The sequence below is a fragment of the Pleurodeles waltl genome, chromosome 4_1 (genome assembly GCF_031143425.1).
Source record: "Pleurodeles waltl isolate 20211129_DDA chromosome 4_1, aPleWal1.hap1.20221129, whole genome shotgun sequence".
NCBI lineage: Eukaryota > Metazoa > Chordata > Amphibia > Caudata > Salamandridae > Pleurodeles > Pleurodeles waltl.
This window is the reverse complement of record NC_090442.1, coordinates 76606436-76628659: the sequence shown is the minus strand read 5'-3', so window position 1 is coordinate 76628659 and position 22224 is coordinate 76606436. Positions and strand designations below refer to the sequence as shown.

Sequence of the window (22224 nt, the reverse complement as noted above, 5' to 3'; positions counted from 1 at the left end):
TTGCATCGATTAGAAGAGATAGTGACTGTGTGAGAGTTGTATGGTACTGCTAACCAAAGCACTGTTAAAAAGAAGTCTTTCCTCACTAGAGTTGTGTTCTGTCAAAGTCTGAGGCAGTGGATTTTTAAATGAGCTAGGAGGCTTAGACTGGCTGAGTCACTGACAGCTTTGCACACTTACAGCAGAGAGTGAGCAGACGAGAGACTAAGACTGAAATTTAGGGCACAGAGTGATTGCAGAAGAGAGTAAGACTCACTCTCACTTCCAGCATGGTGAGTAGACAAGAGAGTAAGCTAGTCCCACAGCTGGAATCCCAGAGTAGGTATAACTCAGTGCTAGTCAGAGTCCATGGTATTACATGTGACGTCTGCACTCTACAGCCTGCTGCTCGCAGTAATAAGGTGTGTGTGAAGGCATATTTCAGGAAAAGAGGATGTGTATAGCTCAGCAGTAAAGTATGTGACTGCAGATCAAGAGGTCCCCAGCTCAAGTCCTGCTTCCCACTTCTCCTTTTAAGGAACAAAAAAAAAATTCTCTGTTACTTATTTCAATTTCTGGAGATTTCTTGAAAGTATGTCACAGAAAAACCACTAATTAAAAAGAGTTTTAGGTTTTATATGCGTCCGTAAGAGGGTTGTGTGAAAGGACCAGCAGCCGGTCTCCATAGCAGTCCCTGTGACTAGTGAAGCAAGAGTAAGCTTGAGAGTGAATTGGCACCCTTGGCCTAGGACCTGCTGTCATGCTATGTATTTTGGTGTGAATAGTGAAGCATCAGGTGTGTTGAGTGTGTCCATCAGCTTGTAGCGAGGGGCATGAGTCAGGCTGTGTCCCAGACCCTGTGACTAATAAATCAGCAGGTGGTATAGAGAGCCTATAAAAGAGGAAGCCGTTCTGATGAGATCCACAGCAGCAGTTTCTAGTCCATCCACTTCTAGATAGTACAACAAGGGGGTATAGCTCAGTGGTAGAGCATTTGACTGCAGATCAAGAGGTCCTTGGTTCAAATCCGGGTGCCCTCTTAATACTTTAAAGAAGCTGTCAATTTCTTTCTGTATCGCTTTTTTCAATTCTTGGGGATTTTTTGAAAGTATGTCACACTAAAACGACTAATTAAGCAAAATAGCTCAAAGTTTTATGTGCATCCTTATGAGTCGTTGAAAATTAACAGTTTTCACACTCACACCCAGTAACTGCACCATGGATCAGTCTGGGTGCCCCCTTCACACATGAAAGAAGCTTTCAATTTCTTTCTATATCACTTTCTACAATTCTTGGGGATTTATTGAAAGTATTTCACACTAAAACGACGATTTAAACAAAATAGCTCAAAGTTTTATGTGCATCCTTAAGACTGTTGTGCGAAAATTAACAGTTTTCACACTCACGCCCAGTAACTGCACCATGGATCAATTCGAGTAAAACAAGAGTTCGTACATTGGCACACAGGGACAAATTGAAATTTGTGTACACAGCATGATACTGTGTACTTTAATACATCTTTCTACATTCTGTAGTGTGCAGCACACAGATAATGTTTTACGGCATGGATTTATTAACAAGCATTGCTTCTAATAATTGAGCATATAGCAGAAATTGCAGGTGCAAAGAAAAAATACATAGGTAAACAAATCACAAGTTTCTAAATTCCACTGTATTTACCACAGCACAGCTGATTTGTTGTGCTTTAAGAAACACTGTGTGCCTGTACAGCAGCAAAGATGTGAGTGTGTGGACACTGTATGCCCGTAATGCTTTCACAAATGTCCTTATACTGTAACAGAAGTCTCTGCAGTTTTAGAACTGAGTTTGGACAGTAGCATGTGTGCTTACTGATAGTAATATGTGTAAGAAACAAATGCCTGCATGCTGTTACTTGTGTCTTTCTCCAGTAGCACACCTATTTACTGTAATTAGTATGTAAGGTAACGTCGGCTAGACAAAACTGGACCCAAATGCTGGTACACTGTGACTGGCCTGTGTACTGTTTCCAGTGTGTTTCACTAGTATCACGCCAGCTTACCGTTACTAGAATGTACAGTAAGACTGGTCCAATATGTATACCATATCAAATTGTTTTACCATAAAACAAAGATATAGCATTGTTAAAGACATTACCACGTGAGGGACACAGAAATTGCATTTTAAAAGACATCTATGTGAACTTGCATCGATTAGAAGAGATAGTGACTGTGTGAGAGTTGTATGGTACTGCTAACCAAAGCACTGTTAAAAAGAAGTCTTTCCTCACTAGAGTTGTGTTCTGTCAATGTCTGAGGCAGTGGATTTTTAAATGAGCTAGGAGGCTTAGACTGGCTGAGTCACTGACAGCTTTGCACACTTACTGCAGAGAGTGAGCAGACGAGAGACTAAGACTGAAATTTAGGGCACAGAGTGATTGCAGAAGAGAGTAAGACTCACTCTCACTTCCAGCATGGTGAGTAGACAAGAGAGTAAGCTAGTCCCACAGCTGGAATCCCAGAGTAGGTATAACTCAGTGCTAGTCAGAGTCCATGGTATTATATGTGATGTCTGCACTCTACAGCCTGCTGCTCGCAGTAATAAGGTGTGTGTGAAGGCATATTTCAGGAAAAGAGGGTGTGTATAGCTCAGCTGTAAAGTATGTGACTGCAGATTAAGAGGTCCCCAGTTCAAGTCTTGCTTCCCACTTCTCCTTTTAAGGAACAAAAAAAAAATTATCTGTTACTTATTTCAATTTCTGGAGATTTCTTGAAAGTATGTCACAGAAAAACCACTAATTAAAAAGAGTTTTAGGTTTTATCTGCGTCCGTAAGAGGGTTGTGTGAAGGGACCAGCAGCCGGTCTCCATAGCAGTCCCTGTGACTAGTGAAGCAAGAGTAAGCCTGAGAGTAAATTGGCACCCTTGGCCTAGGACCTGCTGTCATGCTATGTATTTTGGTGTGAATAGTGAAGCATCAGGTGTGTTGAGTGTGTCCATCAGCTTGTAGCCAGGGGCATGAGTCAGGCTGTGTCCCAGACCCTGTGACTAATAAATCAGCAGGTGGTATAGAGAGCCTATAAAAGAGGAAGCCGTTCTGATGAGATCCACAGCAGCAGTTTCTAGTCCATCCACTTCCAAATAGTACAACAAGGGGGTATAGCTCAGTGGTAGAGCATTTGACTGCAGATCAAGAGGTCCCTGGTTCAAATCCGGGTGCCCCATTAATACTTTAAAGAAGCTGTCAATTTCTTTCTGTATCGCTTTTTTCAATTCTTGGGGATTTTTTGAAAGTATGTCACACTAAAACGACTAATTAAGCAAAATAGCTCAAACTTTTATGTGCATCCTTATGACTCTTGTTGAAAATTAACAGTTTTCACACTCACACCCAGTAACTGCACCATGGATCAATCTGGGTGGCCCCTTCACACATGAAAGAAGCTTTCAATTTCTTTCTATATCACTTTCTACAATTCTTGGGGATTTATTGAAAGTATTTCACACTAAAACGACTATTTAAACAAAATAGCTCAAAGTTTTATGTGCATCCTTAAGACTGTTGTGCGAAAATTAACAGTTTTCACACTCACGCCCAGTAACTGCACCATGGATCAATTCGAGTAAAACAAGAGTTCGTACATTGGCACACAGGGACAAATTGAAATTTGTGTACACAGCATGATACTGTGTACTTTAATACATCTTTCTACATTCTGTAGTGTGCAGCACACAGATAATGTTTTACGGCATGGATTTATTAACAAGCATTGCTTCTAATAATTGAGCATATAGCAGAAATTGCAGGTGCAAAGAAAAAATACATAGGTAAACAAATCACGAGTTTCTAAATTCCACTGTATTTACCACAGCACAGCTGATTTGTTGTGCTTTAAGAAACACTGTGTGCCTGTACAGCAGCAAAGATGTGAGTGTGTGGACACTGTATGCCCGTAATGCTTTCACAAATGTCCTTATACTGTAACAGAAGTCTCTGCAGTTTTAGAACTGAGTTTGGACAGTAGCATGTGTGCTTACTGATAGTAATATGTGTAAGAAACAAATGCCTGCATGCTGTTACTTGTGTCTTTCTCCAGTAGCACACCTATTTACTGTAATTAGTATGTAAGGTAACGTCGGCTAGACAAAACTGGACCCAAATGCTGGTACACTGTGACTGGCCTGTGTACTGTTTCCAGTGTGTTTCACTAGTATCACGCCAGCTTACCGTTACTAGAATGTACAGTAAGACTGGTCCAATATGTATACCATATCAAATTGTTTTACCATAAAACAAAGATATAGCATCGTTAAAGACATTACCACGTGAGGGACACAGAAATTGCATTTTAAAAGACATCTATGTGAACTTGCATCGATTAGAAGAGATAGTGACTGTGTGAGAGTTGTATGGTACTGCTAACCAAAGCACTGTTAAAAAGAAGTCTTTCCTCACTAGAGTTGTGTTCTGTCAATGTCTGAGGCAGTGGATTTTTAAATGAGCTAGGAGGCTTAGACTGGCTGAGTCACTGACAGCTTTGCACACTTACTGCAGAGAGTGAGCAGATGAGAGACTAAGACTGAAATTTAGGGCACAGAGTGATTGCAGAAGAGAGTAAGACTCACTCTCACTTCCAGCATGGTGAGTAGACAAGAGAGTAAGCTAGTCCCACAGCTGGAATCCCAGAGTAGGTATAACTCAGTGCTAGTCAGAGTCCATGGTATTATATGTGACGTCTGCACTCTACAGCCTGCTGCTCGCAGTAATAAGGTGTGTGTGAAGGCATATTTCAGGAAAAGAGGATGTGTATAGCTCAGCAGTAAAGTATATGACTGCAGATCAAGAGGTCCCCAGTTCAAGTCTTGCTTCCCACTTCTCCTTTTAAGGAACAAAAAAAAAATTCTCTGTTACTTATTTCAATTTCTGGAGATTTCTTGAAAGTATGTCACAGAAAAACCACTAATTAAAAAGAGTTTTAGGTTTTATCTGCGTCCGTAAGAGGGTTGTGTGAAAGGACCAGCAGCCGGTCTCCATAGCAGTCCCTGTGACTAGTGAAGCAAGAGTAAGCTTGAGAGTGAATTGGCACCCTTGGCCTAGGACCTGCTGTCATGCTATGTATTTTGGTGTGAATAGTGAAGCATCAGGTGTGTTGAGTGTGTCCATCAGCTTGTAGCCAGGGGCATGAGTCAGGCTGTGTCCCAGACCCTGTGACTAATAAATCAGCAGGTGGTATAGAGAGCCTATAAAAGAGGAAGCCGTTCTGATGAGATCCACAGCAGCAGTTTCTAGTCCATCCACTTCTAGATAGTACAACAAGGGGGTATGCTCAGTGGTAGAGCATTTGACTGCAGATCAAGAGGTCTCTGGTTCAAATCCGGGTGCCCCCTTAATACTTTAAAGAAGCTGTCAATTTCTTTCTGTATCGCTTTTTTCAATTCTTGGGGATTTTTTGAAAGTATGTCACACTAAAACGACTAATTAAGCAAAATAGCTCAAAGTTTTATGTGCATCCTTATGACTCTTTTTGAAAATTAACAGTTTTCACACTCACACCCAGTAACTGCACCATGGATCAATCTGGGTGCCCCCTTCACACATGAAAGAAGCTTTCAATTTCTTTCTATATCACTTTCTACAATTCTTGGGGATTTATTGAAAGTATTTCACACTAAAACGACGATTTAAACAAAATAGCTCAAAGTTTTATGTGCATCCTTAAGACTGTTGTGCGAAAATTAACAGTTTTCACACTCACGCCCAGTAACTGCACCATGGATCAATTCGAGTAAAACAAGAGTTCGTACATTGGCACACAGGGACAAATTGAAATTTGTGTACACAGCATGATACTGTGTACTTTAATACATCTTTCTACATTCTGTAGTGTGCAGCACACAGATAATGTTTTACGGCATGGATTTATTAACAAGCATTGCTTCTAATAATTGAGCATATAGCAGAAATTGCAGGTGCCAAGAAAAAATACATAGGTAAACAAATCACGAGTTTCTAAATTCCACTGTATTTACCACAGCACAGCTGATTTGTTGTGCTTTAAGAAACACTGTGTGCCTGTACAGCAGCAAAGATGTGAGTGTGTGGACACTGTATGCCCGTAATGCTTTCACAAATGTCCTTATACTGTAACAGAAGTCTCTGCAGTTTTAGAACTGAGTTTGGACAGTAGCATGTGTGCTTACTGATAGTAATATGTGTAAGAAACAAATGCCTGCATGCTGTTACTTGTGTCTTTCTCCAGTAGCACACCTATTTACTGTAATTAGTTTGTAAGGTAACGTCGGCTAGACAAAACTGGACCCAAATGCTGGTACACTGTGACTGGCCTGTGTACTGTTTCCAGTGTGTTTCACTGTTATCACGCCAGCTTACCGTTACTAGAATGTACAGTAAGACTGGTCCAATATGTATACCATATCAAATTGTTTTACCATAAAACAAAGATATAGCATTGTTAAAGACATTACCACGTGAGGGACACAGAAATTGCATTTTAAAAGACATCTATGTGAACTTGCATCGATTAGAAGAGATAGTGACTGTGTGAGAGTTGTATGGTACTGCTAACCAAAGCACTGTTAAAAAGAAGTCTTTCCTCACTAGAGTTGTGTTCTGTCAATGTCTGAGGCAGTGGATTTTTAAATGAGCTAGGAGGCTTAGACTGGCTGAGTCACTGACAGCTTTGCACACTTACTGCAGAGAGTGAGCAGACGAGAGACTAAGACTGAAATTTAGGGCACAGAGTGATTGCAGAAGAGAGTAAGACTCACTCTCACTTCCAGCATGGTGAGTAGACAAGAGAGTAAGCTAGTCCCACAGCTGGAATCCCAGAGTAGGTATAACTCAGTGCTAGTCAGAGTCCATGGTATTATAGGTGACGTCTGCACTCTACAGCCTGCTGCTCGCAGTAATAAGGTGTGTGTGAAGGCATATTTCAGGAAAAGAGGATGTGTATAGCTCAGCAGTAAAGTATGTGACTGCAGATCAAGAGGTCCCCAGTTCAAGTCTTGCTTCCCACTTCTCCTTTTAAGGAACAAAAAAAAAATTATCTGTTATTTATTTCAATTTCTGGAGATTTCTTGAAAGTATGTCACAGAAAAACCACTAATTAAAAAGAGTTTTAGGTTTTATCTGCGTCCGTAAGAGGGTTGTGTGAAAGGACCAGCAGCCGGTCTCCATAGCAGTCCCTGTGACTAGTGAAGCAAGAGTAAGCTTGAGAGTGAATTGGCACCCTTGGCCTAGGACCTGCTGTCATGCTATGTATTTTGGTGTGAATAGTGAAGCATCAGGTGTGTTGAGTGTGTCCATCAGCTTGTAGCCAGGGGCATGAGTCAGGCTGTGTCCCAGACCCTGTGACTAATAAATCAGCAGGTGGTATAGAGAGCCTATAAAAGAGGAAGCCGTTCTGATGAGATCCACAGCAGCAGTTTCTAGTCCATCCACTTCCAGATAGTACAACAAGGGGGTATAGCTCAGTGGTAGAGCATTTGACTGCAGATCAAGAGGTCCCTGGTTCAAATCCGGGTGCCCCCTTAATACTTTAAAGAAGCAGTCAATTTCTTTCTGTATCGCTTTTTTCAATTCTTGGGGATTTTTTGAAAGTATGTCACACTAAAACGACTAATTAAGCAAAATAGCTCAAAGTTTTATGTGCATCCTTATGACTCTTGTTGAAAATTAACAGTTTTCACACTCACACCCAGTAACTGCACCATGGATCAATCTGGGTGCCCCCTTCACACATGAAAGAAGCTTTCAATTTCTTTCTATATCACTTTCTACAATTCTTGGGGATTTATTGAAAGTATTTCACACTAAAATGACTATTTAAACAAAATAGCTCAAAGTTTTATGTGCATCCATAAGACTGTTGTGCGAAAATTAACAGTTTTCACACTCACGCCCAGTAATTGCACCATGGATCAATTCGAGTAAAACAAGAGTTCGTACATTGGCACACAGGGACAAATTGAAATTTGTGTACACAGCATGATACTGTGTACTTTAATACATCTTTCTACATTCTGTAGTGTGCAGCACACAGATAATGTTTTACGGCATGGATTTATTAACAAGCATTGCTTCTAATAATTGAGCATATAGCAGAAATTGCAGGTGCCAAGAAAAAATACATAGGTAAACAAATCACGAGTTTCTAAATTCCACTGTATTTACCACAGCACAGCTGATTTGTTGTGCTTTAAGAAACACTGTGTGCCTGTACAGCAGCAAAGATGTGAGTGTGTGGACACTGTATGCCCGTAATGCTTTCACAAATGTCCTTATACTGTAACAGAAGTCTCTGCAGTTTTAGAACTGAGTTTGGACAGTAGCATGTGTGCTTACTGATAGTAATATGTGTAAGAAACAAATGCCTGCATGCTGTTACTTGTGTCTTTCTCCAGTAGCACACCTATTTACTGTAATTAGTATGTAAGGTAACGTCGGCTAGACAAAACTGGACCCAAATGCTGGTACACTGTGACTGGCCTGTGTACTGTTTCCAGTGTGTTTCACTAGTATCACGCCAGCTTACCGTTACTAGAATGTACAGTAAGACTGGTCCAATATGTATACCATATCAAATTGTTTTACCATAAAACAAAGATATAGCATTGTTAAAGACATTACCACGTGAGGGACACAGAAATTGCATTTTAAAAGACATCGATGTGAACTTGCATCGATTAGAAGAGATAGTGACTGTGTGAGAGTTGTATGGTACTGCTAACCAAAGCACTGTTAAAAAGAAGTCTTTCCTCACTAGAGTTGTGTTCTGTCAATGTCTGAGGCAGTGGATTTTTAAATGAGCTAGGAGGCTTAGACTGGCTGAGTCACTGACAGCTTTGCACACTTACTGCAGAGAGTGAGCAGACGAGAGACTAAGACTGAAATTTAGGGCACAGAGTGATTGCAGAAGAGAGTAAGACTCACTCTCACTTCCAGCATGGTGAGTAGACAAGAGAGTAAGCTAGTCCCACAGCTGGAATCCCAGAGTAGGTATAACTCAGTGCTAGTCAGAGTCCATGGTATTATATGTGACGTCTGCACTCTACAGCCTGCTGCTCGCAGTAATAAGGTGTGTGTGAAGGCATATTTCAGGAAAAGAGGGTGTGTATAGCTCAGCAGTAAAGTATGTGACTGCAGATTAAGAGGTCCCCAGTTCAAGTCTTGCTTCCCACTTCTCCTTTTAAGGAACAAAAAAAAAATTATCTGTTACTTATTTCAATTTCTGGAGATTTCTTGAAAGTATGTCACAGAAAAACCACTAATTAAAAAGAGTTTTAGGTTTTATCTGCGTCCGTAAGAGGGTTGTGTGAAGGGACCAGCAGCCGGTCTCCATAGCAGTCCCTGTGACTAGTGAAGCAAGAGTAAGCCTGAGAGTAAATTGGCACCCTTGGCCTAGGACCTGCTGTCATGCTATGTATTTTGGTGTGAATAGTGAAGCATCAGGTGTGTTGAGTGTGTCCATCAGCTTGTAGCCAGGGGCATGAGTCAGGCTGTGTCCCAGACCCTGTGACTAATAAATCAGCAGGTGGTATAGAGAGCCTATAAAAGAGGAAGCCGTTCTGATGAGATCCACAGCAGCAGTTTCTAGTCCATCCACTTCCAGATAGTACAACAAGGGGGTATAGCTCAGTGGTAGAGCATTTGACTGCAGATCAAGAGGTCCCTGGTTCAAATCCGGGTGCCCCATTAATACATTAAAGAAGCTGTCAATTTCTTTCTGTATCGCTTTTTTCAATTCTTGGGGATTTTTTGAAAGTATGTCACACTAAAACGACTAATTAAGCAAAATAGCTCAAACTTTTATGTGCATCCTTATGACTCTTGTTGAAAATTAACAGTTTTCACACTCACACCCAGTAACTGCACCATGGATCAATCTGGGTGGCCCCTTCACACATGAAAGAAGCTTTCAATTTCTTTCTATATCACTTTCTACAATTCTTGGGGATTTATTGAAAGTATTTCACACTAAAACGACTATTTAAACAAAATAGCTCAAAGTTTTATGTGCATCCTTAAGACTGTTGTGCGAAAATTAACAGTTTTCACACTCACGCCCAGTAACTGCACCATGGATCAATTCGAGTAAAACAAGAGTTCGTACATTGGCACACAGGGACAAATTGAAATTTGTGTACACAGCATGATACTGTGTACTTTAATACATCTTTCTACATTCTGTAGTGTGCAGCACACAGATAATGTTTTACGGCATGGATTTATTAACAAGCATTGCTTCTAATATTTGAGCATATAGCAGAAATTGCAGGTGCAAAGAAAAAATACATAGGTAAACAAATCACGAGTTTCTAAATTCCACTGTATTTACCACAGCGCAGCTGATTTGTTGTGCTTTAAGAAACACTGTGTGCCTGTACAGCAGCAAAGATGTGAGTGTGTGGACACTGTATGCCCGTAATGCTTTCACAAATGTCCTTATACTGTAACAGAAGTCTCTGCAGTTTTAGAACTGAGTTTGGACAGTAGCATGTGTGCTTACTGATAGTAATATGTGTAAGAAACAAATGCCTGCATGCTGTTACTTGTGTCTTTCTCCAGTAGCACACCTATTTACTGTAATTAGTATGTAAGGTAACGTCGGCTAGACAAAACTGGACCCAAATGCTGGTACACTGTGACTGGCCTGTGTACTGTTTCCAGTGTGTTTCACTAGTATCACGCCAGCTTACCGTTACTAGAATGTACAGTAAGACTGGTCCAATATGTATACCATATCAAATTGTTTTACCATAAAACAAAGATATAGCATCGTTAAAGACATTACCACGTGAGGGACACAGAAATTGCATTTTAAAAGACATCTATGTGAACTTGCATCGATTAGAAGAGATAGTGACTGTGTGAGAGTTGTATGGTACTGCTAACCAAAGCACTGTTAAAAAGAAGTCTTTCCTCACTAGAGTTGTGTTCTGTCAATGTCTGAGGCAGTGGATTTTTAAATGAGCTAGGAGGCTTAGACTGGCTGAGTCACTGACAGCTTTGCACACTTACTGCAGAGAGTGAGCAGATGAGAGACTAAGACTGAAATTTAGGGCACAGAGTGATTGCAGAAGAGAGTAAGACTCACTCTCACTTCCAGCATGGTGAGTAGACAAGAGAGTAAGCTAGTCCCACAGCTGGAATCCCAGAGTAGGTATAACTCAGTGCTAGTCAGAGTCCATGGTATTATATGTGACGTCTGCACTCTACAGCCTGCTGCTCGCAGTAATAAGGTGTGTGTGAAGGCATATTTCAGGAAAAGAGGATGTGTATAGCTCAGCAGTAAAGTATATGACTGCAGATCAAGAGGTCCCCAGTTCAAGTCTTGCTTCCCACTTCTCCTTTTAAGGAACAAAAAAAAAATTCTCTGTTACTTATTTCAATTTCTGGAGATTTCTTGAAAGTATGTCACAGAAAAACCACTAATTAAAAAGAGTTTTAGGTTTTATCTGCGTCCGTAAGAGGGTTGTGTGAAAGGACCAGCAGCCGGTCTCCATAGCAGTCCCTGTGACTAGTGAAGCAAGAGTAAGCTTGAGAGTGAATTGGCACCCTTGGCCTAGGACCTGCTGTCATGCTATGTATTTTGGTGTGAATAGTGAAGCATCAGGTGTGTTGAGTGTGTCCATCAGCTTGTAGCCAGGGGCATGAGTCAGGCTGTGTCCCAGACCCTGTGACTAATAAATCAGCAGGTGGTATAGAGAGCCTATAAAAGAGGAAGCCGTTCTGATGAGATCCACAGCAGCAGTTTCTAGTCCATCCACTTCCAGATAGTACAACAAGGGGGTATAGCTCAGTGGTAGAGCATTTGACTGCAGATCAAGAGGTCTCTGGTTCAAATCCGGGTGCCCCCTTAATACTTTAAAGAAGCTGTCAATTTCTTTCTGTATCGCTTTTTTCAATTCTTGGGGATTTTTTGAAAGTATGTCACACTAAAACGACTTATTAAGCAAAATAGCTCAAAGTTTTATGTGCATCCTTATGACTCTTTTTGAAAATTAACAGTTTTCACACTCACACCCAGTAACTGCACCATGGATCAATCTGGGTGCCCCCTTCACACATGAAAGAAGCTTTCAATTTCTTTCTATATCACTTTCTACAATTCTTGGGGATTTATTGAAAGTATTTCACACTAAAACGACGATTTAAACAAAATAGCTCAAAGTTTTATGTGCATCCTTAAGACTGTTGTGCGAAAATTAACAGTTTTCACACTCACGCCCAGTAACTGCACCATGGATCAATTCGAGTAAAACAAGAGTTCGTACATTGGCACACAGGGACAAATTGAAATTTGTGTACACAGCATGATACTGTGTACTTTAATACATCTTTCTACATTCTGTAGTGTGCAGCACTCAGATAATGTTTTACGGCATGGATTTATTAACAAGCATTGCTTCTAATAATTGAGCATATAGCAGAAATTGCAGGTGCAAAGAAAAAATACATAGGTAAACAAATCACGAGTTTCTAAATTCCACTGTATTTACCACAGCACAGCTGATTTGTTGTGCTTTAAGAAACACTGTGTGCCTGTACAGCAGCAAAGATGTGAGTGTGTGGACACTGTATGCCCGTAATGCTTTCACAAATGTCCTTATACTGTAACAGAAGTCTCTGCAGTTTTAGAACTGAGTTTGGACAGTAGCATGTGTGCTTACTGATAGTAATATGTGTAAGAAACAAATGCCTGCATGCTGTTACTTGTGTCTTTCTCCAGTAGCACACCTATTTACTGTAATTAGTATGTAAGGTAACGTCGGCTAGACAAAACTGGACCCAAATGCTGGTACACTGTGACTGGCCTGTGTACTGTTTCCAGTGTGTTTCACTAGTATCACGCCAGCTTACCGTTACTAGAATGTACAGTAAGACTGGTCCAATATGTATACCATATCAAATTGTTTTACCATAAAACAAAGATATAGCATTGTTAAAGACATTACCACGTGAGGGACACAGAAATTGCATTTTAAAAGACATCTATGTGAACTTGCATCGATTAGAAGAGATAGTGACTGTGTGAGAGTTGTATGGTACTGCTAACCAAAGCACTGTTAAAAAGAAGTCTTTCCTCACTAGAGTTGTGTTCTGTCAATGTCTGAGGCAGTGGATTTTTAAATGAGCTAGGAGGCTTAGACTGGCTGAGTCACTGACAGCTTTGCACACTTACTGCAGAGAGTGAGCAGACGAGAGACTAAGACTGAAATTTAGGGCACAGAGTGATTGCAGAAGAGAGTAAGACTCACTCTCACTTCCAGCATGGTGAGTAGACAAGAGAGTAAGCTAGTCCCACAGCTGGAATCCCAGAGTAGGTATAACTCAGTGCTAGTCAGAGTCCATGGTATTATATGTGACGTCTGCACTCTGCAGCCTGCTGCTCGCAGTAATAAGGTGTGTGTGAAGGCATATTTCAGGAAAAGAGGGTGTGTATAGCTCAGCAGTAAAGTATGTGACTGCAGATTAAGAGGTCCCCAGTTCAAGTCTTGCTTCCCACTTCTCCTTTTAAGGAACAAAAAAAAAATTATCTGTTACTTATTTCAATTTCTGGAGATTTCTTGAAAGTATGTCACAGAAAAACCACTAATTAAAAAGAGTTTTAGGTTTTATCTGCGTCCGTAAGAGGGTTGTGTGAAGGGACCAGCAGCCGGTCTCCATAGCAGTCCCTGTGACTAGTGAAGCAAGAGTAAGCCTGAGAGTAAATTGGCACCCTTGGCCTAGGACCTGCTGTCATGCTATGTATTTTGGTGTGAATAGTGAAGCATCAGGTGTGTTGAGTGTGTCCATCAGCTTGTAGCCAGGGGCATGAGTCAGGCTGTGTCCCAGACCCTGTGACTAATAAATCAGCAGGTGGTATAGAGAGCCTATAAAAGAGGAAGCCGTTCTGATGAGATCCACAGCAGCAGTTTCTAGTCCATCCACTTCCAGATAGTACAACAAGGGGGTATAGCTCAGTGGTAGAGCATTTGACTGCAGATCAAGAGGTCCCTGGTTCAAATCCGGGTGCCCCCTTAATACATTAAAGAAGCTGTCAATTTCTTTCTGTATCGCTTTTTTCAATTCTTGGGGATTTTTTGAAAGTATGTCACACTAAAACGACTAATTAAGCAAAATAGCTCAAAGTTTTATGTGCATCCTTATGACTCTTGTTGAAAATTAACAGTTTTCACACTCACACCCAGTAACTGCACCATGGATCAATCTGGGTGGCCCCTTCACACATGAAAGAAGCTTTCAATTTCTTTCTATATCACTTTCTACAATTCTTGGGGATTTATTGAAAGTATTTCACACTAAAACGACGATTTAAACAAAATAGCTCAAAGTTTTATGTGCATCCTTAAGACTGTTGTGCGAAAATTAACAGTTTTCACACTCACGCCCAGTAACTGCACCATGGATCAATTCGAGTAAAACAAGAGTTCGTACATTGGCACACAGGGACAAATTGAAATTTGTGTACACAGCATGATACTGTGTACTTTAATACATCTTTCTACATTCTGTAGTGTGCAGCACACAGATAATGTTTTACGGCATGGATTTATTAACAAGCATTGCTTCTAATAATTGAGCATATAGCAGAAATTGCAGGTGCAAAGAAAAAATACATAGGTAAACAAATCACGAGTTTCTAAATTCCACTGTATTTACCACAGCACAGCTGATTTGTTGTGCTTTAAGAAACACTGTGTGCCTGTACAGCAGCAAAGATGTGAGTGTGTGGACACTGTATGCCCGTAATGCTTTCACAAATGTCCTTATACTGTAACAGAAGTCTCTGCAGTTTTAGAACTGAGTTTGGACAGTAGCATGTGTGCTTACTGATAGTAATATGTGTAAGAAACAAATGCCTGCATGCTGTTACTTGTGTCTTTCTCCAGTAGCACACCTATTTACTGTAATTAGTATGTAAGGTAACGTCGGCTAGACAAAACTGGACCCAAATGCTGGTACACTGTGACTGGCCTGTGTACTGTTTCCAGTGTGTTTCACTAGTATCACGCCAGCTTACCGTTACTAGAATGTACAGTAAGACTGGTCCAATATGTATACCATATCAAATTGTTTTACCATAAAACAAAGATATAGCATCGTTAAAGACATTACCACATGAGGGACACAGAAATTGCATTTTAAAAGACATCTATGTGAACTTGCATCGATTAGAAGAGATAGTGACTGTGTGAGAGTTGTATGGTACTGCTAACCAAAGCACTGTTAAAAAGAAGTCTTTCCTCACTAGAGTTGTGTTCTGTCAATGTCTGAGGCAGTGGATTTTTAAATGAGCTAGGAGGCTTAGACTGGCTGAGTCACTGACAGCTTTGCACACTTACTGCAGAGAGTGAGCAGATGAGAGACTAAGACTGAAATTTAGGGCACAGAGTGATTGCAGAAGAGAGTAAGACTCACTCTCACTTCCAGCATGGTGAGTAGACAAGAGAGTAAGCTAGTCCCACAGCTGGAATCCCAGAGTAGGTATAACTCAGTGCTAGTCAGAGTCCATGGTATTATATGTGACGTCTGCACTCTACAGCCTGCTGCTCGCAGTAATAAGGTGTGTGTGAAGGCATATTTCAGGAAAAGAGGATGTGTATAGCTCAGCAGTAAAGTATATGACTGCAGATCAAGAGGTCCCCAGTTCAAGTCTTGCTTCCCACTTCTCCTTTTAAGGAACAAAAAAAAAATTCTCTGTTACTTATTTCAATTTCTGGAGATTTCTTGAAAGTATGTCACAGAAAAACCACTAATTAAAAAGAGTTTTAGGTTTTATCTGCGTCCGTAAGAGGGTTGTGTGAAAGGACCAGCAGCCGGTCTCCATAGCAGTCCCTGTGACTAGTGAAGCAAGAGTAAGCTTGAGAGTGAATTGGCACCCTTGGCCTAGGACCTGCTGTCATGCTATGTATTTTGGTGTGAATAGTGAAGCATCAGGTGTGTTGAGTGTGTCCATCAGCTTGTAGCCAGGGGCATGAGTCAGGCTGTGTCCCAGACCCTGTGACTAATAAATCAGCAGGTGGTATAGAGAGCCTATAAAAGAGGAAGCCGTTCTGATGAGATCCACAGCAGTAGTTTCTAGTCCATCCACTTCCAGATAGTACAACAAGGGGGTATAGCTCAGTGGTAGAGCATTTGACTGCAGATCAAGAGGTCTCTGGTTCAAATCCGGGTGCCCCCTTAATACTTTAAAGAAGCTGTCAATTTCTTTCTGTATCGCTTTTTTCAATTCTTGGGGATTTTTTGAAAGTATGTCACACTAAAACGACTAATTAAGCAAAATAGCTCAAAGTTTTATGTGCATCCTTATGACTCTTTTTGAAAATTAACAGTTTTCACACTCACACCCAGTAACTGCAGCATGGATCAATCTGGGTGCCCCCTTCACACATGAAAGAAGCTTTCAATTTCTTTCTATATCACTTTCTACAATTCTTGGGGATTTATTGAAAGTATTTCACACTAAAACGACTATTTAAACAAAATAGCTCAAAGTTTTATGTGCATCCTTAAGACTGTTGTGCGAAAATTAACAGTTTTCACACTCACGCCCAGTAACTGCACCATGGATCAATTCGAGTAAAACAAGAGTTCGTACATTGGCACACAGGGACAAATTGAAATTTGTGTACACAGCATGATACTGTGTACTTTAATACATCTTTCTACATTCTGTAGTGTGCAGCACACAGATAATGTTTTACGGCATGGATTTATTAACAAGCATTGCTTCTAATAATTTAGCATATAGCAGAAATTGCAGGTGCAAAGAAAAAATACATAGGTAAACAAATCACGAGTTTCTAAATTCCACTGTATTTACCACAGCACAGCTGATTTGTTGTGCTTTAAGAAACACTGTGTGCCTGTACAGCAGCAAAGATGTGAGTGTGTGGACACTGTATGCCCGTAATGCTTTCACAAATGTCCTTATACTGTAACAGAAGTCTCTGCAGTTTTAGAACTGAGTTTGGACAGTAGCATGTGTGCTTACTGATAGTAATATGTGTAAGAAACAAATGCCTGCATGCTGTTACTTGTGTCTTTCTCCAGTAGCACACCTATTTACTGTAATTAGTATGTAAGGTAACGTCGGCTAGACAAAACTGGACCCAAATGCTGGTACACTGTGACTGGCCTGTGTACTGTTTCCAGTGTGTTTCACTAGTATCACGCCAGCTTACCGTTACTAGAATGTACAGTAAGACTGGTCCAATATGTATACCATATCAAATTGTTTTACCATAAAACAAAGATATAGCATCGTTAAAGACATTACCACGTGAGGGACACAGAAATTGCATTTTAAAAGACATCTATGTGAACTTGCATCGATTAGAAGAGATAGTGACTGTGTGAGAGTTGTATGGTACTGCTAACCAAAGCACTGTTAAAAAGAAGTCTTTCCTCACTAGAGTTGTGTTCTGTCAATGTCTGAGGCAGTGGATTTTTAAATGAGCTAGGAGGCTTAGACTGGCTGAGTCACTGACAGCTTTGCACACTTACTGCAGAGAGTGAGCAGATGAGAGACTAAGACTGAAATTTAGGGCACAGAGTGATTGCAGAAGAGAGTAAGACTCACTCTCACTTCCAGCATGGTGAGTAGACAAGAGAGTAAGCTAGTCCCACAGCTGGAATCCCAGAGTAGGTATAACTCAGTGCTAGTCAGAGTCCATGGTATTATATGTGACGTCTGCACTCTACAGCCTGCTGCTCGCAGTAATAAGGTGTGTGTGAAGGCATATTTCAGGAAAAGAGGATGTGTATAGCTCAGCAGTAAAGTATATGACTGCAGATCAAGAGGTCCCCAGTTCAAGTCTTGCTTCCCACTTCTCCTTTTAAGGAACAAAAAAAAAATTCTCTGTTACTTATTTCAATTTCTGGAGATTTCTTGAAAGTATGTCACAGAAAAACCACTAATTAAAAAGAGTTTTAGGTTTTATCTGCGTCCGTAAGAGGGTTGTGTGAAAGGACCAGCAGCCGGTCTCCATAGCAGTCCCTGTGACTAGTGAAGCAAGAGTAAGCTTGAGAGTGAATTGGCACCCTTGGCCTAGGACCTGCTGTCATGCTATGTATTTTGGTGTGAATAGTGAAGCATCAGGTGTGTTGAGTGTGTCCATCAGCTTGTAGCCAGGGGCATGAGTCAGGCTGTGTCCCAGACCCTGTGACTAATAAATCAGCAGGTGGTATAGAGAGCCTATAAAAGAGGAAGCCGTTCTGATGAGATCCACAGCAGCAGTTTCTAGTCCATCCACTTCCAGATAGTACAACAAGGGGGTATAGCTCAGTGGTAGAGCATTTGACTGCAGATCAAGAGGTCTCTGGTTCAAATCCGGGTGCCCCCTTAATACTTTAAAGAAGCTGTCAATTTCTTTCTGTATCGCTTTTTTCAATTCTTGGGGATTTTTTGAAAGTATGTCACACTAAAACGACTTATTAAGCAAAATAGCTCAAAGTTTTATGTGCATCCTTATGACTCTTTTTGAAAATTAACAGTTTTCACACTCACACCCAGTAACTGCACCATGGATCAATCTGGGTGCCCCCTTCACACATGAAAGAAGCTTTCAATTTCTTTCTATATCACTTTCTACAATTCTTGGGGATTTATTGAAAGTATTTCACACTAAAACGACGATTTAAACAAAATAGCTCAAAGTTTTATGTGCATCCTTAAGACTGTTGTGCGAAAATTAACAGTTTTCACACTCACGCCCAGTAACTGCACCATGGATCAATTCGAGTAAAACAAGAGTTCGTACATTGGCACACAGGGACAAATTGAAATTTGTGTACACAGCATGATACTGTGTACTTTAATACATCTTTCTACATTCTGTAGTGTGCAGCACTCAGATAATGTTTTACGGCATGGATTTATTAACAAGCATTGCTTCTAATAATTGAGCATATAGCAGAAATTGCAGGTGCAAAGAAAAAATACATAGGTAAACAAATCACGAGTTTCTAAATTCCACTGTATTTACCACAGCACAGCTGATTTGTTGTGCTTTAAGAAACACTGTGTGCCTGTACAGCAGCAAAGATGTGAGTGTGTGGACACTGTATGCCCGTAATGCTTTCACAAATGTCCTTATACTGTAACAGAAGTCTCTGCAGTTTTAGAACTGAGTTTGGACAGTAGCATGTGTGCTTACTGATAGTAATATGTGTAAGAAACAAATGCCTGCATGCTGTTACTTGTGTCTTTCTCCAGTAGCACACCTATTTACTGTAATTAGTATGTAAGGTAACGTCGGCTAGACAAAACTGGACCCAAATGCTGGTACACTGTGACTGGCCTGTGTACTGTTTCCAGTGTGTTTCACTAGTATCACGCCAGCTTACCGTTACTAGAATGTACAGTAAGACTGGTCCAATATGTATACCATATCAAATTGTTTTACCATAAAACAAAGATATAGCATTGTTAAAGACATTACCACGTGAGGGACACAGAAATTGCATTTTAAAAGACATCTATGTGAACTTGCATCGATTAGAAGAGATAGTGACTGTGTGAGAGTTGTATGGTACTGCTAACCAAAGCACTGTTAAAAAGAAGTCTTTCCTCACTAGAGTTGTGTTCTGTCAATGTCTGAGGCAGTGGATTTTTAAATGAGCTAGGAGGCTTAGACTGGCTGAGTCACTGACAGCTTTGCACACTTACTGCAGAGAGTGAGCAGACGAGAGACTAAGACTGAAATTTAGGGCACAGAGTGATTGCAGAAGAGAGTAAGACTCACTCTCACTTCCAGCATGGTGAGTAGACAAGAGAGTAAGCTAGTCCCACAGCTGGAATCCCAGAGTAGGTATAACTCAGTGCTAGTCAGAGTCCATGGTATTATATGTGACGTCTGCACTCTGCAGCCTGCTGCTCGCAGTAATAAGGTGTGTGTGAAGGCATATTTCGGGAAAAGAGGGTGTGTATAGCTCAGCAGTAAAGTATGTGACTGCAGATTAAGAGGTCCCCAGTTCAAGTCTTGCTTCCCACTTCTCCTTTTAAGGAACAAAAAAAAAATTATCTGTTACTTATTTCAATTTCTGGAGATTTCTTGAAAGTATGTCACAGAAAAACCACTAATTAAAAAGAGTTTTAGGTTTTATCTGCGTCCGTAAGAGGGTTGTGTGAAGGGACCAGCAGCCGGTCTCCATAGCAGTCCCTGTGACTAGTGAAGCAAGAGTAAGCCTGAGAGTAAATTGGCACCCTTGGCCTAGGACCTGCTGTCATGCTATGTATTTTGGTGTGAATAGTGAAGCATCAGGTGTGTTGAGTGTGTCCATCAGCTTGTAGCCAGGGGCATGAGTCAGGCTGTGTCCCAGACCCTGTGACTAATAAATCAGCAGGTGGTATAGAGAGCCTATAAAAGAGGAAGCCGTTCTGATGAGATCCACAGCAGCAGTTTCTAGTCCATCCACTTCCAGATAGTACAACAAGGGGGTATAGCTCAGTGGTAGAGCATTTGACTGCAGATCAAGAGGTCCCTGGTTCAAATCCGGGTGCCCCCTTAATACATTAAAGAAGCTGTCAATTTCTTTCTGTATCGCTTTTTTCAATTCTTGGGGATTTTTTGAAAGTATGTCACACTAAAACGACTAATTAAGCAAAATAGCTCAAAGTTTTATGTGCATCCTTATGACTCTTGTTGAAAATTAACAGTTTTCACACTCACACCCAGTAACTGCACCATGGATCAATCTGGGTGGCCCCTTCACACATGAAAGAAGCTTTCAATTTCTTTCTATATCACTTTCTACAATTCTTGGGGATTTATTGAAAGTATTTCACACTAAAACGACGATTTAAACAAAATAGCTCAAAGTTTTATGTGCATCCTTAAGACTGTTGTGCGAAAATTAACAGTTTTCACACTCACGCCCAGTAACTGCACCATGGATCAATTCGAGTAAAACAAGAGTTCGTACATTGGCACACAGGGACAAATTGAAATTTGTGTACACAGCATGATACTGTGTACTTTAATACATCTTTCTACATTCTGTAGTGTGCAGCACACAGATAATGTTTTACGGCATGGATTTATTAACAAGCATTGCTTCTAATAATTGAGCATATAGCAGAAATTGCAGGTGCAAAGAAAAAATACATAGGTAAACAAATCACGAGTTTCTAAATTCCACTGTATTTACCACAGCACAGCTGATTTGTTGTGCTTTAAGAAACACTGTGTGCCTGTACAGCAGCAAAGATGTGAGTGTGTGGACACTGTATGCCCGTAATGCTTTCACAAATGTCCTTATACTGTAACAGAAGTCTCTGCAGTTTTAGAACTGAGTTTGGACAGTAGCATGTGTGCTTACTGATAGTAATATGTGTAAGAAACAAATGCCTGCATGCTGTTACTTGTGTCTTTCTCCAGTAGCACACCTATTTACTGTAATTAGTATGTAAGGTAACGTCGGCTAGACAAAACTGGACCCAAATGCTGGTACACTGTGACTGGCCTGTGTACTGTTTCCAGTGTGTTTCACTAGTATCACGCCAGCTTACCGTTACTAGAATGTACAGTAAGACTGGTCCAATATGTATACCATATCAAATTGTTTTACCATAAAACAAAGATATAGCATCGTTAAAGACATTACCACATGAGGGACACAGAAATTGCATTTTAAAAGACATCTATGTGAACTTGCATCGATTAGAAGAGATAGTGACTGTGTGAGAGTTGTATGGTACTGCTAACCAAAGCACTGTTAAAAAGAAGTCTTTCCTCACTAGAGTTGTGTTCTGTCAATGTCTGAGGCAGTGGATTTTTAAATGAGCTAGGAGGCTTAGACTGGCTGAGTCACTGACAGCTTTGCACACTTACTGCAGAGAGTGAGCAGATGAGAGACTAAGACTGAAATTTAGGGCACAGAGTGATTGCAGAAGAGAGTAAGACTCACTCTCACTTCCAGCATGGTGAGTAGACAAGAGAGTAAGCTAGTCCCACAGCTGGAATCCCAGAGTAGGTATAACTCAGTGCTAGTCAGAGTCCATGGTATTATATGTGACGTCTGCACTCTACAGCCTGCTGCTCGCAGTAATAAGGTGTGTGTGAAGGCATATTTCAGGAAAAGAGGATGTGTATAGCTCAGCAGTAAAGTATATGACTGCAGATCAAGAGGTCCCCAGTTCAAGTCTTGCTTCCCACTTCTCCTTTTAAGGAACAAAAAAAAAATTCTCTGTTACTTATTTCAATTTCTGGAGATTTCTTGAAAGTATGTCACAGAAAAA

General features: G+C 40.7%; 10 non-coding genes across 10 annotated transcripts; all 10 read left to right on the top strand.

Annotated features, from left to right (window-relative positions):
* The first annotated feature begins 947 nt into the window (after positions 1-947).
* Positions 948-1019, top strand: TRNAC-GCA (transfer RNA cysteine (anticodon GCA)). Its single transcript has one exon. It is a non-coding gene; the product is annotated as a tRNA-Cys (tRNA).
* A 2090-nt stretch (positions 1020-3109) lies between these two features.
* TRNAC-GCA (transfer RNA cysteine (anticodon GCA)) lies at positions 3110-3181 on the top strand. The gene has a single exon. It is a non-coding gene; the product is annotated as a tRNA-Cys (tRNA).
* A 2090-nt stretch (positions 3182-5271) lies between these two features.
* TRNAC-GCA (transfer RNA cysteine (anticodon GCA)) lies at positions 5272-5346 on the top strand. Its single transcript has one exon. It is a non-coding gene; the product is annotated as a tRNA-Cys (tRNA).
* A 2090-nt stretch (positions 5347-7436) lies between these two features.
* On the top strand, positions 7437-7508 carry TRNAC-GCA (transfer RNA cysteine (anticodon GCA)). The gene has a single exon. It is a non-coding gene; the product is annotated as a tRNA-Cys (tRNA).
* Positions 7509-9600: 2092 nt separating this feature from the next.
* Positions 9601-9672, top strand: TRNAC-GCA (transfer RNA cysteine (anticodon GCA)). Its single transcript has one exon. It is a non-coding gene; the product is annotated as a tRNA-Cys (tRNA).
* Positions 9673-11764: 2092 nt separating this feature from the next.
* Positions 11765-11836, top strand: TRNAC-GCA (transfer RNA cysteine (anticodon GCA)). Its single transcript has one exon. It is a non-coding gene; the product is annotated as a tRNA-Cys (tRNA).
* Positions 11837-13928: 2092 nt separating this feature from the next.
* On the top strand, positions 13929-14000 carry TRNAC-GCA (transfer RNA cysteine (anticodon GCA)). The gene has a single exon. It is a non-coding gene; the product is annotated as a tRNA-Cys (tRNA).
* A 2092-nt stretch (positions 14001-16092) lies between these two features.
* On the top strand, positions 16093-16164 carry TRNAC-GCA (transfer RNA cysteine (anticodon GCA)). Its single transcript has one exon. It is a non-coding gene; the product is annotated as a tRNA-Cys (tRNA).
* A 2092-nt stretch (positions 16165-18256) lies between these two features.
* TRNAC-GCA (transfer RNA cysteine (anticodon GCA)) lies at positions 18257-18328 on the top strand. The gene has a single exon. It is a non-coding gene; the product is annotated as a tRNA-Cys (tRNA).
* A 2092-nt stretch (positions 18329-20420) lies between these two features.
* On the top strand, positions 20421-20492 carry TRNAC-GCA (transfer RNA cysteine (anticodon GCA)). The gene has a single exon. It is a non-coding gene; the product is annotated as a tRNA-Cys (tRNA).
* Positions 20493-22224: the final 1732 nt, after the last annotated feature.